Genomic DNA, 17,362 nt, shown 5'->3' on the forward strand with positions numbered 1-17,362 from the left:
GATAAAGCTGAGTTTTTTTTCAAAAAGAGTACTGTAAACAGGTCTCTTTGGACATGCTTGATCGTGCGAATTGCGATCCGACATTTATAGAAAGCATTMTAACTGCCGATGAGACTTGGGTTTATGTGTTTGACATGCAAACAGGCCAACATTCATCGGAATAGAGGGGAAAAAGAGTCGAAACCAAAAAAATTACCCCAAAGCCGCTCAAAAATCAGGATGATGGTAATTTGTTTTTCGATATTTGTGGTTTGGTTCATCATGAATTTGTTCCGGAGGGACAGATGATCAATAAGCAGTTCTATTTGGCCGTATTTAGGCATTTGCCGTTGGAAGTATAGAAGAACAATTCATGGATTTTACAAGAGATAATACACCATCGTATCAAGTCACGATTGCGACCGAATTTATAGCCAAAAACGCAATGAACATGAAGAGCTCAGCCTAAATACCTAGCCACAAAAGAAATCTTACAAATTAAACTTTACATTCAGTGTCCAATRATTTCACTATTTTTATTACCGATACTTCAAGGAACGCTACGGGTTCTTATGGATTACTGAAGATGTGCATGACCTCGMTATCTGAGTCATCAAGCTACTTCCAAATTAAACTTGTCTGGGTGCCTGGTCATAGTGGAATTGTCGGAAACCGTAAGACTGATGAGCTCGTTAGGAATGACACCTTTACCCAATGCTCTTTAGGATGGGAACAAGCATGTGTTCCCCTGTCATCACGCACTGTGTTGGTTAGCAACCGGCACTTATGGGKCTGCGAGGGCTTTCTGACCCAGAGTGGAATGCAAAAGATCTGTGGTATATATGGTTCACATAGCCGCAATGATAGGTGTCCTAACTAGACATTATTCCAAAAATTTTGGAGGACGCAATTTATCTATCCAGATTTCGCCAGGTTAAGGTTGAAGCTCATGGTTGACATATTTTCTACGAATTCAACTATTTGAGTGCAATAGATATTTGCCAGCTAAATGAATTTGTTGCTTGCCATTTTGATACGTATTAAGTATTTCTGGATATCGCAACGGAAGTGTTTCTGTACTACTCCAAGTGGGATTACACGTAGTCTCACAAGTATCAGCCTAAGTATTTACCTTTAACATTTGGACTACATTCCTGATGTAAGATTATAGCGACTTTTTAGTTTGAAGGAAGCTACATAATCTTAGAACTATTAGCTAAGTTCGAAATAAAAGATTTTCTAGATCTCCATGCTTCAATGTTCCAATCACGAGAATTTATAAGTCGTTTAAACGCCGTCGCCACTGTAAAGAAATCATAACATCTACATTGTCTGTGTAAAGAATTACAGTACAGAACTGGCGTTCAATCCTTCTACTTTTGACTTTGTGTTATGAGCCTTTTATTGTTGCTGACTTCTTTTATGCCGGCTGTCGCATGTCCTTTCGTGGTCTCACTTTTTTACCACTACTTGAACTTTTAGTGCGGCATTTCGTTGCAAGCATAAAGTGTCCGTCATGGCTACTATAGAGATTTTATATAGTACATACGTACATTATTTCTTAAATAGACTGTGAAAGGCTTACCTATTTCATTAAAGAAGAAATATCCTTGTTCCGAACGTGGTTTTTACGTTATTGCAGTTTAAATTTTATAGAAGCACAACTCTTCGCGCAAAAGTATTATTGACTTTTTGCTGAAATCCAAAGAAAATMGTGTAATTCGGGTCTGCCGGAAAGAAATATGGCTGATTTCTTTTCGCYGCGACTGTACTTCGGATAGAGCGTTTACCGACTGGATTCGATAGAGTACATTCCTTACTAATGAACGAGCGGATGCTAAATTGTCTCTGAGCACGTGGAGAGTCAAGACAAATATTTTCGCGCGACATAGTTCTGTGAGTGGTGCAAACCGAAAATGCAGCGTTCGTTAGAGCAGAGGTACGCGATTAARTTCTGTGTGAAACTCGGTATATTTGCGACAGAGACGTTTGATATGATCAARTAGGCTTATCCAGATGTTCCTTCAGCAAAAAGAATTGTGTTTCGGTGGCACCAGACCTTTTTGGAGGGCCGGAAAGAGGTCGCTGATGAAGGCCGTGCTGGGAGATCTGCGACTTTGAGAAGCACCGACAATGTGACTTTTTTATTCCTCCTGGAGAAATCGCCGAAGCCAAGTTTTACGTAGATGTCCTCAACGATCGAAGTTACACCACGCCAACGCCCCGGCTCACACCGCCTTTTTTTTGAACAGCTACCTAACTAAGACTGGCACCCCAACGTTTCAGCAGCCGCCCTACAGCTCAGATGCGGCCCCCCGGTCTTTTGTCTGAAAAAGCCGATGAAAGGCAAGCATTTTAAGACGACAGAGGGAATTCAAGCAACACGAATTTCGGTTCTCAAGTCTGTTTCGGTGGTTGCCTTCCGTGACGCCTTCAATGCTAGGAAATCACGCTGSTAGCGCTGCATCAAWGCAGAAGGAGCCTATTTGAAAAGTTTTTAAAAAATTGTAAYRATTGATTCAATAAATTTTTTTAAAACGAYTCTGTTCTATTAATYWCCGGATAAAATCTWTACATTAGGTCGMAATGTTCTAATGCATTGCCTTTAATAATTATAAAAAGTTGAACATTCACTCCCTGTATAGTACATAATGCTTATTGTATATGAGTGCTTACCCTCTTTCAACAACTATCAACCGCTATTATGCAACGCCTTTATCTGCATTTTTTTTTACCATTTTGTTTTGGATTCCCGGAAGGACTCTCGACTGATGTCTGCCATTAAAAGTTATTTTCTAACCGGCTGATGTGTCGTTTATACAGAGCTCCCCCTCATGTAAGAGTGCTCAGCGGGCCGTTGGTCAATCGGTTGTTTGGTGAGTTGACTGTCAGCTCGCGCTTCTGTTGCTTCTGTTGTCGCTTAGCGCCATTGTTGTGCAGTTAATGAAAATGAAGTAATTCTTAAYGCAGCCATTGTTGTCGTCATTGCCGTCATGTCGCTGTTGCCACTGGTGTTATCACAGCTCCAACTCGGAAAACTTTAACAACGTACATACAAACATACAAAAATGTSTTTACCGCTTTAATTTTTCCACACTTGTTGACATTTTTTGCAGGAGTAAAGCAAAAACGTATACACTTATAATATCATTTTCATCTACCCTTTTCTTTTGTKAATTTTTATAGCCTACACAGTGTATATCAAGTTTGTCACGAAAGAATGAATGGAGATCCTATAAGCTATACTTTTACGTAAATGATCAGCGTGATGAGYTGAGTCGATTTAGTGAACTAGTCTAGTTGGAATGTTGAATGATCGAACCCTGTCTTTGTATGGAAAACTTTTTGATTTGACGATATATCTCKAAAAATTTTGATMTGAATTATTGTGAACTCKGCTATAACCGCGTAATCGGTGTCTACGGAAATAAAGAAGAAAAAGYTGCTATAAGAAATGCATCTGYGAAKGGCATCATCACTTCGGTGCAGCCGAAGTTAGCGTTTTTTATKTTTTATTGTATTTTTTCTATCTCTTATGGCTGTATGTTTTCTTGAGCTCATTACTTTATGTAATTGTTTGCAGAGCGGTGTGTGTGTGCTTTCGGTTTGCATTCTTTAACAGCTTAAATGCAGCTGTATTTGTGGGCGAATTAAAGTAAATCTGTGTTGCACTTTTCGGATTAAACATTTGCGCTTCAAGGATGTTTTCGTTGGCTAATGGACATTATTACTTCGTATATGTAGCTGTAGGCAAGCAAAAAGTCTTAGTTGCATTTGTGGTTCAATAAACGAATCTTTTAATTAATGGTAATTCTCAGTATCTACGATCACTTGAAACGTTGTTTCTTGTATACATAAGAATAATTAACAATATTGTTCGGCGGTAAAAATTGTGATCGGCTATCATTTGAAATAGTGTATGCAGTCTTTGAGCCAATCAGTCGATGCCGCAACAATATTGYAAATATTTTTGTTTTATAGAAAGATATTTTGTTGACTCGTAGAAAGTTCCTCCTCGTCAATGTATTGAGAATACTGTTATCATTAAGGAAAGTAATTTGTATTAGCGTTCTCAAGAAAATCAGATCTACATAATTCTCTTGAACTTCAAAATACGTAATTTACTCATGAATTTTATTTTGATACTTCAACTACAACTATTAATAGAGTTAACTCTTATATGCAAACTAATGAAATCAAATACAGAAGGGCTAAGTTCGTAGTCACCGAACATTACATACTCTCGTAATTTGAAAAGTTTAAAGCGGTCGTCATGTAAATATACTCTCAGAATTTTAATGACATCTTTGTTTACATTTAATGGGGTCAATGACTTTTTGTTTACATTATTGGAGGTCAATGACCCCTTTGTTTATGACACCTTTGTTTACATTTAATGGGGTCAATGACTTTTTGTTTACATTATTGGGGGTCAATGACCCCTTTGTTTATGTTTTATGGAAACAATTATCACCTTGTTAATTTTTAGCTAAGTTAACAACCTATACCTTCGTTTACGCTTAGAAAAAACCTTTTGTTTACATTTTAATATTTTCATTGAAGTTTTGTTGACCTTTAGCCAAGTCATAAACCATTTTTTTTCCATGGGGTCAATGATCTTTTTGCTTACATTTTTACCCAACTCTACAACCTATTATCTTTGTTTGCTTAACATATAATTTCTCTTAGAACTTCTCTGAGAAACCTCACAGAGGTCCGATTACGTCCATCTGCATTATCGATCTCGCGTTCCTGCCAAGGAATATATGTATGTAGCAAGTCACCGGGATTTCAGCTCGTCTCTTCAACCTGATCTTTTACATACACATAACTCCTTATCTATCACGATCATTTCTAGGTGAAACGTTAGGTAAACAAAACTATTATACTCTGTAGCAACATGTTACGAGAGTATACAAATTTATTTAATGGCAACTCTAATTGCAACATCTTTCCACTTATTTTATGTCCCCACCTCACCTTTCCAAAAGTTTCCTTATAAGTAATTGCCATCACGTCATGTAGTCATCTCTTTCCCTTTGCGCAGACAACCTTGTTTTGCTTGATTTCGTCTGTTTTTGACATTATTATGCAAATTATTATTACACACAGTGCTTGGCATTTCGTTCACGTCTATCTCTGCTACTTGCTTCCATCGGCTGCTCTGACTTCGCGAATGCTTGGCATGAACAAATTTTTCGTTACGAATATAACTAGCGTGACTTTTGCAACAAATTTTACTGTTCCATGCACCGCCTTAAACGCGACTTCAACTCATTCATATTTCTTCAAGTTTTTGTATATTACCTTTTCTTTTCTTTAAGGTACGAGTGTGTTCGCTTTGCCAGCTGTGTCTACAGTGCGGCAGACTTCCTTGTGTACGCTGCACAGTGGTATGAGTTCGGATAACTGAAGGTAAAATTAAAATGTCAGTTTTTATATATACATATATGAATGTATGAAATTCGGCATAATAGATGTTAAAACAAAATAAATTTTATTTCAAGATTTAAAATATCTTTATTTTCTGTGAAATTTAATGAACCATATATGTACCATTTTGGTCGATCACTTTTTGCCATTTTTCGGCATTATTCCATCAGTGTAAAACGTTTCTGGTTCCTCGGCGAAAACTGCGAAAAGATTTTGAGGGAGTTCTGCAATGACCGAAATAAATGGTAGTCCGATGGCGCAAGGTCAAGGCTATATGGTGGATACATGAAAATTTTCGAGCCTAGTTCTCCTAGTTTTTGCCGAGTCGTCAAAGATGTGTGTGCTCTAGCGTTGTCGTGAGGGAAGACAAATCCTTCTCTGTTGATCAGTTGTGGACGTTTTTTCGTGTGCTTGCTTCAATCTCATCAGTTGTTGACAGTAGAATGTAGAATCAATGGTTCGATCAGGCTGGATCAGTTCGTAGTGGATAATTCCTTTCCAATCCCACCAAATACTCCGCAGCCTCTTTCGAAAAGTCAATTCTGGTTTTTCGACGATTTGTTGAGCTTGGACCATAATCTTTTTCGCGCATTATTATCGTATTTGATCAATTTTTCCTATTACCATTCGCTTCAGAAATGGTTCGATTAGATTTCGTTTCAGCAAAGAATCGGAGATGTTAATTCGGTCCATTTCATTTTTCAAAGACAATTTATATGGTACCCAAAAATCGAACTTCTTTTTGTAGCCAGCCTTTTTAAAATGGTGCAAAACTATTTGATGATGAAATTCTATAATTTCTTCGACTTTTTCAACGATAGGTCGACCAGAGCGAGGTGTATCTTTCACATCGAAATTTCCAGAATGGAAGTGAGCTTATTATTGTATTACACGAACTAATATAACATCGTCTCTGTAAACTTCACACATCTAATAGGTGGTTTGCGTAGCATTCTTCTCTTTTTGATACAAATATTTCAAGACATGGCGAATTTCTTCATTATTTTCATAAATTTTTGAACAGCTTTAACTTTGCCGAATTTATTTATTTTTGGTTAAATGAAGCTTAAAACYTCACCTTTCCAACACTTATAAGGTRTGACACAATGTGATTGGTATCAYTGGAGATATACGTCTKCAAMGATCTATTGACAAAATACGAAAATACTTTTTTGACTACCCAATATTATTGTTTTGTAATAATTTTCTGTAATTATTTATTCTGCGACACAGTGAGCCATCATCGACATTCGCGCAAGTGTCAGACTGTAGACATTCAAGTTGCACCAAAATTTACATATCAGGGTACGGTACTCACTACCTACATATTATACATATATGAGTAAGTATATGTACATTCACTTGTACACTTTTGTATGATTACCAACTTTTGACATTGCCTGCAGTTATGCGTGTTCGCACGACTTTGTGTACCAACTCCAAGATCCTGTCAGGCTACCTGTGAACGAAGTGTGAGAAGTGAAGAATTAAATGAAATGCAATGCAATGAAAAGAGAGAAATGTTCGGCAATAAAAATACGATTTTCATGAGAAGACTCAATCTATGTATGTATGCATGTATGTGTGTGCAACTTAAACTGTTTTATGTAAATACGAACATATTGCGTTGACTTTAATTTGATTAAAATTATACAACTTTGTGTTAATACTTGTAATATGAAATTCTTGGCGTGGCGGATGTAATTTGCATYAACAAATCTTTTACTCGCTATGCATTTAACGGAACGTATATATATTTGGATACACACATATAAGTACTTGTAAGTTTGTTTATACTTGTATAACCATTTCTTCGGTTAGAAGCTGGCGTGGTTCGGAAATCTGTGAAATCGGGGTTAATGTGTGTACTGCTTAAAGAAATTGAGTAATACAAGTGGCTTGAAAAAAGCTTGGCATGACGAACAGTGGCAAAGAAAGTCTTCAGAGAAATCTATGAGCTGGTAAATTTATCATGAAATCAGGTTTGGGGAAGCTAGTTGACTAGATATCTATGAGRAAAATTTAGTATTTGGCGTCTAGGTTACACACAAAGAAGGTTTCTTATGAATGGAGCTAGGTTGGTGGAGTGGACTTCCGACGATGCACCCAGGCCTTTAGGAGGAAATTGTGATATCAACGGCTCGAAAATCGCCTAAATCTATTATGTCCTCTCTTAAAAATCCAACGATCCGGTGCTGCTGATGAAGTTATTCAATTCAATTCAAGTTTTATAGACCGCTATAACATCGATCCTTATTTTCTGGCAATTCGTAAAATTTCAAATTCCTTTCAGCCTTCAAAAATTACGTCTTCAGCCTGTGTACACAAATCGGTCCGATTGCGTAAGCATCTTTTTCTTAATTGCCATTTCTTACTTGCAGTTTTTATTCGCTTTCGCCACTCATACAYTTGACTACTTTGTTTCCGTCGAATTTCACAAATCATTTGCTACACGCCAGCCCCGAAACAGCGCGTACATTTTCCTAGTCACTCCGACTTAATCCAATTCCAATATTATCGATTGATTTTGCCTCAAACACTGAGCACATATACATACATCCACATACATAGCTAGTTTAGTATATACAAGTGACTACCACTACATTCTTATCATCATTCACATTTTCTTTTCTGTACATTTAATTCGGATGACCCACAAGGCGAAATTTGCCTGTGTCAATGCCACCACCCTGAACGCGAACGTTCGCTGCTGCGACGAACTCCTTGACACTCTTGCACAATTCAAGCTTTCCGCTTGCCGGGTAAGAGGAAGCGGCGGAAATAAAAAAATAAATATTAAGAAAAGTATGCATTGTAGTATATATTCGTGAATATATATAGGTATATAGTAGTATTTGRAGGCGCTGGCGCCACTGTGCTGGGGGAGGAGGCATTGAAGAACATTACGTGTACTGCTTGCATGCCTGCCTTGCTACCAATGAAACTTAAAGGCTCACATACATATCCACATACCTTCATATATTTTCTATTTTTATTGAAGTCACAGTCGTTATGGCCATCAGTGTAGTCAGCGCATTGCCAAGTTCAAGGCATATTATACTACTCGAAAGCAGGTGTTGTAATATTTAGACGCGTAGCTTTGTGGGTATGGCGGGGTTGGTTGTGTGGTTGTATTTTGTGTCTAACAATCAGTGTGGCAAGCAAGAAGCGCTCTTCGGCCAGAGTTGGCACTGTGACAGATGATGAAACAGTGCAGGAGCATGCTTGGTATGCGAGTAATTCATAGTTTCGAGCTGAGAAAAGAAATGCAGAAAATGTAAGTTGAGGTAAAAAGAAAACTAAAAGAAWCAAAAGAAAAATAGAAGMAAAATAACAAAATGAAAAGCAAAAKACAGCAACCTCGGACTTACAGTTGACTTTTTGAAGTGAGATTTAGGGGTGGCGAAACCCAGAGGAATYTGAAAATATACGCAGAAGAATTTTTGAAGGGCATAAGCAACTAAAATAAATTAAGATTCCACAGAGTTTCGGCTCAATTGAACAAAAACATTTTCATATACTTTTATATATAAATACYCGGTTCTAGTTAAACATTGCTTTAAAATGCAATGTATGATCACAAAGTATCAATTTTCATGATTCAAAACTMTGAAATTACGCAAAATAATTTAATATTCGGGAACCACTGAAAGATGTTAAAATTTCAGAAAATTGTTAATGCGTTCTTTATGATCCACAAATATTACACACACCCAGTGCGACCDCATCTCAAAAACTCGAAACTCTTTAATTTTTTGACATCATTTTACAAAATCAGAGATAGAAGGTAGTCGATTTGAGCAAACATATGTTTGACAACCCCTGAAGCGGGTAATAGGAGAGGGATCAAATAATTGGATATCCAAAAATGAAAGCAAAAATGAGTTGACCGAGGCATCTGACAAGTGACTTCACATAACCCTAAAAAAAGAGTACAGCGAAGTTGAATCGTACGAGCTAAGAGGTCATGCCACAAGCAGACGATGTGAGTTAAAGCGCTCAAAAAAAGTTTTCTTTGATAAATTGATGACTCGAATTCAGCACGAATTTGTTATTAATGTAATTYGTATTGGTTCTTTAGCGTTCCCCATTGACTGTAATATGTAACATTATGGTCAGCTTTCCCAAACAGCGCCCTCTTCGATAGCCTGATCTACAGCAGCCATAGCGCCTTCGGTCCGAATTACCGACTCTCCTGCGATTATGCCCATCGAATATTGGACGCAACGATTTTTCTAATAAATTTGAAAATTTCTTTTTTCTTTTTTAGCGTAGGCACAGCTTACGCGGTTATAGCCGAGTTTATAATAACGCGCCAGTCGTTTTTATTTTCGCTGTTTCGCGCCAATTGGAGATTCTTCTCCATCTGATCTCTCCAACGGAGTAGAGGTCTTCCTTTTCCTTTGCTTGCCCCGGCGGGTGCTGCGTCGAATACTTTCAGAGCTGGAATGTTTTCATTCATCATCGTTCCATCGAATTCCAATTCGCCGTTGCCAATGCGCAATGTAGCATATCGGGAGTATTGAATGACTCATAGAGTTTGCTTTTTGTTCATCGAGAGAGGACTTTACTTCTCACTTGCCTACTTAGTCCGAAGTAGCACCTGTTGGCAAGAGTTATTCCGCGTTGGATTTCGAACCTTATATTGTTGTTGGTGTTAATACTGGTTCCAAGATAGACGAAATTATCTACGACTTCGAAATTATGACTTTGAAGTAAGGGAGATATTCCGTCTTGCCCTCGTTCACTACCCAAACCCATTTGTGTTGCTTTCTTATCCGTTCGGGAAAAAGCAGAACTTACGGTGCGGTTATTGAAGATAATGATATCAATATAATCGGCGTACAGAAGCAGCTGTACACTCTAATAGAAGATGGTACCTTCTCTATTTAGTTCTCGAATTCGAATTATTTTCTCCAAGAATAAAAGTCGCACGAAAGGTATTCGCCTTGTCTGAAACTTCGAACAGGCTTTGAGAGGTCTTTTCCGATCCTGACGGAGCTTTTGGTATTGGTTCTTTTTATGCTGTCAAAAGCTGCTTTGAAATTGACGAGTTGGTGCGTGTCGACTCTTTTTTCACAAGCCATTTCTAAAATTTTGCGCATAGTGAATATCTGGTTAGTTGTTGATTTGCCAGACCGAAAGCCATACTGATCCAATCAGTTCGTTGGCGTGGGCTTCAGAATGAATTTCAAAACGTTGTTCCCTAATAGGTCTATACGTTATAAAATAAAAGGAGGCTGTTAGCGCCAATTATAAGCGTGACAACGTTAATATGGTAACGACATTAAGCCTGGTTGACGAATATTTTTGTGTAACATTGTGCAGCCTGTAATATTCTATAAACTACATGTTAATGTGCATGCTACATGCTACAACACACCGGAGGCTTTCAATTTGCAACGCCGTCGGACGGTAGCCAATACACTCACTAATTGCTGTCAATAATATCGGCAACAATCTATACCCTAGATAATTGAACGCCAGCAAATTCGTGTTGTTTGTTTTATTTTTTAATCAAGTAAAATGTTCGATACAGCAATGGGACCGGACATGGGAGAGGTGACAAAACCTAAACGACGTTCGTGCAATATAACATACAAGCAAATCGTAAAGTTTTTAGAAAAAACAAAATGCCGGTTGGCAGCACAGTAGGAGAGCCATTGGGGACCAATACACAGGGCTGTGCTTGCACGCGTGTATGCTCGTTTATCGCCACAGGAAACAGAGTGAATGARCATTTGTGTAGTTGGTCACTTGTAGGAGCTGTCTCGCCAAACTCAAATAATTGTGACGCGCTGGTGGTATTCCACCTTCTGGGACTGTGGCTGTGATTTGCTTGCGCATTTAATGACTACGCAAATACAGACAACGGCAAATAAAGACACACACACACATACGCATACATAAAAGGTGCATACATTTTGCGTTTCGTAAGGGAATTCTTCGGACGCGACACAAAATAAGGTGTAGAAATTATTTGGACAGATGAATCGTATTTCTGTTGACCACATGCAAAGSCGGTAAATACAGAAATCGCAAGAAGAACACAAACAAGGTGAGTAAAAGTTGTGCACACAAAGAAAGAAAAAAAAAACACCAAGTGCAGGCAAGCAAGCAGGTGGCATTCACCAGATACACGAGACGCCGTGCCGTAAGTGGTGCAGTGAATCAGGTCTACCTGCTGCCTGGCCTGCTGGTGAGTGTGATCCTCAATGATCATGCTGGCAGGTAACTAACGCTGTTGGCAAGATTGCGGTATAGTGCGCTCACTGTTACTTTTACCTGTTGTCTTTTTTACTCAGCGTTGCAGCAGCGTGAATCTTTTGTTTGCAAGGRTAAAAAATTTTGCACCTGCCATCATCAGCACAAAGGCTATTAAATCAGATATACGCTGCAAAAATGGCAGTAAAACACAATAAAAATTAAAAAAAAAAAACAAAACATTAATAAATTAAATACAAAAATTTGGAAACTTGATCGTACGGAGTTTACGTAAATGTATGCCTGTGTTGCTGCTTGAATGACTGGAAGCGAGGGCGATCGTTTGTGGCAAACATATGTTCGCATTGACTTAATTTTTGCGAAAGGTTTCGTATTCCTGCTGTCTGCTTCGTCGAGAGCGAATGCTTRTTTATACCCAACTGTAATATATTGCATGTAGGGTATTATTGGTATTATTATTGTCGAAAAAGTTTTTTCGTATTTCTAATATGTACCACTTTTTGCCATTTTTCCGCTGGAGACAGTATTCCATTAGGGTAAAACTCTTTTGGTTTCTCGGCRAAAAACTGCGAAAAGTAATCAAACCTTTCCAGCTTAGGTCTCCCAGTTTTTGCCGAGTCATCAAAGATGTGTGGTCTAGCGTTGTCTTAATGGAAGACGAAGCCCTTTCTGTTGATCAGTTCTGGCTATTTTTCTTTCCATTGCTTGCATCAATCTCATCAGTTGTTGACATTAGAATGTAGAATCAATGGTTCGWCCAGGTTGGAGCAACTCATAGTGGATGATTCCTTTCTAATCCCAKCAATCACTCAGCATAACCTTTCGAGGCGTCCATCCTGGCTTTGTGACCATTTCTTGAGCTTCACCACGCTTGGACCATGATCAGTTTAGTACATTATTGTCGTATTTGATCCAATTTTTGTCTCTTGTTAACATTTGCTTCAGAAATGATTCAATTTCATTTGGTTTCAGCAAAGAGTCGCTGATCTTAATTTGGTCCATTAAATTTTWCGCAGACAATTCATCCAAACATGGAGCTTCGTTTTGTAGCCAGCCTTTTTTAAATGGTTCAAAATCGTTTGATGATGAATGCTAAGTCATAGCTGCTTATGTGTCGGTCCTAGTCAATGTTTCCATAATTTCATCGACTTTTTCAACGATAGGTCGACCAGAACGAGGTGCATCTTTCACATCAAAATTTCCAGAACGGAAGCGAGGTTCCAATTTTTGTGCTACACGAACTGATACAGMATCGTCTCCGTAAACTTCACAAATTTCATTGGTGGCTTGCGTGGCACTCTTCCCTCTTTTATACAAAAATTTCAAAATAAGCGAATTTCTTCATTATTTTCACGCATTTTTAAACAGCTGTAACTTTTTTTTCAACTTCCCTGAACATAATATTTTTTGGTTGAATGATGCTTATAATGTCATCTTTCCAACAYTGGTATGATAGAATATGATAAGTAGTAGTGGAAATATACGAAAAGACTTTTTCGACTACCCAATATTAGAAAATATTCGGCATTGGTATACGACAGAAAACAACCGTAAAGTAATTTGGATAAATGTTGCCGAGTTAACAGCCAACAGTTAATAAAAATCCACTTCCGTTGCGGTTATGCAGACTCGATTGTCGTGCGCACGACTTGATCGTAAGTATTAATGAGATCGGTTACCAAAGGCATTATAATAGTAATGTAACGGTAACTTTCATGTTCATTGATTATTCCGTACCGAGTGCCGSTATAGATTTTTACGTTCCAGTCGTAGTTAGGTCTTCCTTATACGGCTTATTGTGCTTTGATTAGGCAGGTGCTTGTTTATCTTTTGACCTTAAGTATTGTATATGTATGTATGTATGTTGTTCTTTTTCCTTTGCTTTCCACTATTTAATTTTTTCTTAACGATTTCTTTTACTTTTGCATYGCAAACATGATTAAAGTTTCAGCTTGTAGTCAAAGCTGTTAAATTTTTGGCTAAGCCCTTTACTCACTCGGCATTTGTGGTTTAAAGCAAATTTTTTTATTTTCTTTTTTATTTTTTAGCGCTGTGGTTCCGTATTTTGGGTTCAAGTCCGGAGTTTTGTGGCTTTATTGCTTTTGGCAATTTTTAAAGGTGGAATTATTTAGGTTGTTCATTTGTMAGAGTTTATTAAGCAAAGTATTTGAGAATTTACTTGGAATTTTCTGCKTTTGCTCACTTATACTACAGTTTTAGTGAATGAGCAGCTGCCTTTTTTGTTGTATGTCAAACGGAAATGAAAAGAGAACTACCTAAATCTCCTTTTTTACTGGCGGCATGTTTTTGTATTGTTGAGCACAATATTATATAATATTCTCCTTATAATAATAGCTTAGTGATTGATCGAGATTTTTTTTATTTTATATTATGAACTGATAAACAGAAGGGCGTTGTCTTCCATCAGGACAAAGCTAGCCCACACATATCTCTGATGACTTGGCAAAAACTGGGGGAGCTTGGCTAGGAAGTTTTGATGCATTCGCCATACAGCCTTTTCCTTGCACCATCGGACTACCATTTGTTTCGGTCAATGCAGAACTCTCTTAATGGAGTAAAGCTGGCTTCAAGAGAAGTCTGTGAAAATTACTTCTCACAGCTTTTCGCCGAGAAACCAGAAAAGTTTAACACTGACGGAATAATGTCTCTAACAGAAAAATGTCAAAAAGTGGTCGACCAAATAGAGTATATTTGGTTCAGCAAAGTTCATTTTAAATATAAAAACATCAGTTGAAGTTTGATTAGATATACGTAAAGACTTTTCGGCTACCTTATGTTTTCACACGACCTTTCTTCCCCAAGAAGCCCTCTTCAGGGCTTAGCGGCGGAGTTATTCAGCTTGAGACATATAGTACATACAAGTATTTCTTAGCCACCAAAGCTGTTATACCGTTCTTCTAGTATTTACGGCAAAATTGCTTTTCCACTGCATTTGTCAAGCCGCAATCACAATTTTTCATGTAAAGCACTTGATTGAGTCGTAATTTGTCATTGTCAGGTATTCGAAATAGCCGAAGGATCATAAAGCTGCTGCAACTAATCTACAAATCTACAATAACATAGCAACTGCAAGAATATATATATATTTTTTTTTGCATTTTCTTGGGCTAAAATAGTTGACCTGCGTTAGCGCCGCGGAATGACTGCTGTCCAATAAGCCACGTCATACTCTTCCTGTCAGCGCATACTTTTCTCATTTGCACTTTAAAACTCTTGAAACTGTCGAGTGCTCGAAGTCAAGTGGTGTTACTCAAATGCCATTCAATGTGCTGCCTCCTAAGTTTACTACGGCTTAGCGGCAGGCTTCACATTTTGCTATTTTCTGTGTAATTTCTTAACCTCAATGTGCCAGCACGTAATTCACTTTTCTATTCGACCTCCCATTTTGTATTTTCCTCTTTTTCCTCTTTTTGCTCTTCTTTTTTATTTTTTTTCAATTTTGAGTGATTTTTCTTTTTCTATTTGCAAGCGTTTCCCCAATATTTGCGAGCGTGCTGAAATTTCTAGTCGTCGAATTTGATTTTGTTTACTTGCAGTGCCAGATTTGGCCGAAATTTCTTGGCAAATTCGTACAATTTAACAACAATAATCCAATGCTGCCCCTCAGACGAGTGCGCCAAAATAAGGTTGATTTGTCCTCAAGTTTCTTATTTGTATTCGTATTCCTACTCGAACAGTTTTAACTTATACCGACTTACATATACATATATTTGTATGAAATTGTATTTGCATAACAGTTTATCGGTAGCACAGTGTTGCCAACTTAGTTAAAGGCTTAAGCCGTGAAAGATAATTTTTGGTGTATAGGCCTAATGTTAGACATTTTTCAAACTAAGATAAGAAAATTCAAAACATTTTTGCCCGATTTTTATTAACATTTAAAGAATATAAGAATATAGAGTAATCGAAAAAGTCTTTTCGTGTTTCTAATCAAACCTTTAATTATTTCTTTTTATATTTATAATGAACCAATTATGTACCATTTTGGTCGACCGCTTTTTGCCATTTTTCCGCTCAAAGTAAAACTTTCCTGTTCTCTCGGCGAAAAACTGCGCCAAGTATTTTTCACAGTCTTCTCTTGAACTTTAGCTCATTAAGGGTGTTCTGCATTGACCGAGAAAAATGGTAGTCCGATGGCGCAAGGTCTGGGTTATATGGTGGATGTATCAAAACTTCCCAGCCAAGCTCTTGCAGTTTTTGCCGAGTCATCAAAGATTTGTTTGCTCTAGCGTTTTCCTGATGGAAGGCGAAGCCCTTTATGTTGATCAGCTCTAACCGTTTCAGTTCATAGTAGATGATTCCTTTCCMATTCTCWCAAACACAYTWTCGAGGCGTCATGGCTTTKCGAAYATTTGTTKAGCTTCACCACTTTAGCACCATAATCTTTTTCGTACATTATTGTCGTATTTGATTCACTTTTCGTCTCCTGTTACCATTCGCTGAAGAAATGATTTGATTTCATTTCGTTTCAACAAAAAATCASAGATGTTAATTCGGCCCATTAAATTTATYACAATTGTCGAACTACAGGAATTTYGGATAATGATGTAAATRCCATTCCGGCTTATACAACTTCAATAGGTACCCAATTAAAAAGTTGTATTCCTCGAATATTGTGTATTTCTGCGTGGCAACTCTCTTTGTCTAACGTAGTCATGGCATCAGTGCCGACCGAAGGCAATATGAATCTGTCTTCCAGCAAACAATCAAGCGGAAACTATGTGCCTAGAAAGCAAACATATTCTTAAACATACTCTAATAGACGTATACCCGAATATTTATATACGAGTATGTATATTTTGAAATAATTTCATTGAAAATGTGAACGTCCAGTGGCACTTCAACTGTATTCACAATTTAATGAGTAGTGAAGTAGTGAGTACTCAGTTTGTGGAAATGAGTAGTTGCAGTGTAGGGAAGTAGCGAAAGCATTTAGTTAAAAATGGAAGTGGGAGTGACAGTGACAGCGCAGCTTATGGAGGTGGTGTCGAGTTCGTGGCACTCAAGGCGTCAKTTTCAATTTAATGGATATTTATTTGAAATTTGTGCGCAGAAAAGTTTTTGCGCGCTTAATGGACTATGACAAGACACACAAAATCGATTAACACGTAATTATGTAGTTGTTGTAATTATGTGGCATGGGAAATTTGAGTTTAAAGTAAGAACACTACATTACCTCTTACAGTGCCTCAGTCTGAGTCTTTAGTAATTCTCAATATGACTTGGAATAAYGAGCTTGTGCAAAGAGTGGACGCTTGCCGCTTCGCAAACTTAGCGTGAAGTCTTTCATAATGGTGGACTAAATTCTGAATAATTGGCATGGAAAGAAATAGGGGAGGGTTAGATTGATTGACTAASATTTTAATGTGCATTTTTTTAATTACTTTGTGAAATTACTAAAACGTTAGTTTTGTTTTCTTTTATTGCAGATTATCACTAACTGTGCTCTCAAAAGAAGCGCTTTAAGAGAAGTGGAAACGCACATATCAAAATTCTATTTATGCATATTACATAATTGAGGTAAGTTAAACAAATATCTTTTAAAAACAAATTTTATTCAAAATTTATAAAATTATTTGCCTTTAAATACTTAAATCTTAAAAACTCCGAATTACAATTAAATTATGACTCAAACATGTTTGGGAAACCCTGACCATGGAATTACTAAATGTTTCTGAAGTCCCTGCGGTTATTCGGTAAATTT

The 17,362-nt window shown here is 37.4% G+C and overlaps 1 protein-coding gene across 1 annotated transcript in view; it reads left to right on the forward strand.

Moving 5' to 3' along the window:
- The first annotated feature begins 5,313 nt into the window (after positions 1–5,313).
- Positions 5,314–17,362, forward strand: part of LOC108967457 (protein tincar) — a 137,499-nt gene continuing 125,450 nt past the window's right edge. The window contains exons 1-2 of the mRNA XM_018930877.1: positions 5,314–5,394; positions 17,088–17,178. The gene's annotated coding sequence lies outside the window, so the exon portion shown is untranslated. The remainder of the gene's footprint in view (positions 5,395–17,087; positions 17,179–17,362) is intronic.

The sequence above is a fragment of the Bactrocera latifrons genome, unplaced genomic scaffold, assembly GCF_001853355.1.
Source record: "Bactrocera latifrons isolate USDA-ARS-PBARC rearing strain unplaced genomic scaffold, ASM185335v1 scaffold_189, whole genome shotgun sequence".
In the NCBI taxonomy this organism is placed as follows: domain Eukaryota; kingdom Metazoa; phylum Arthropoda; class Insecta; order Diptera; family Tephritidae; genus Bactrocera; species Bactrocera latifrons.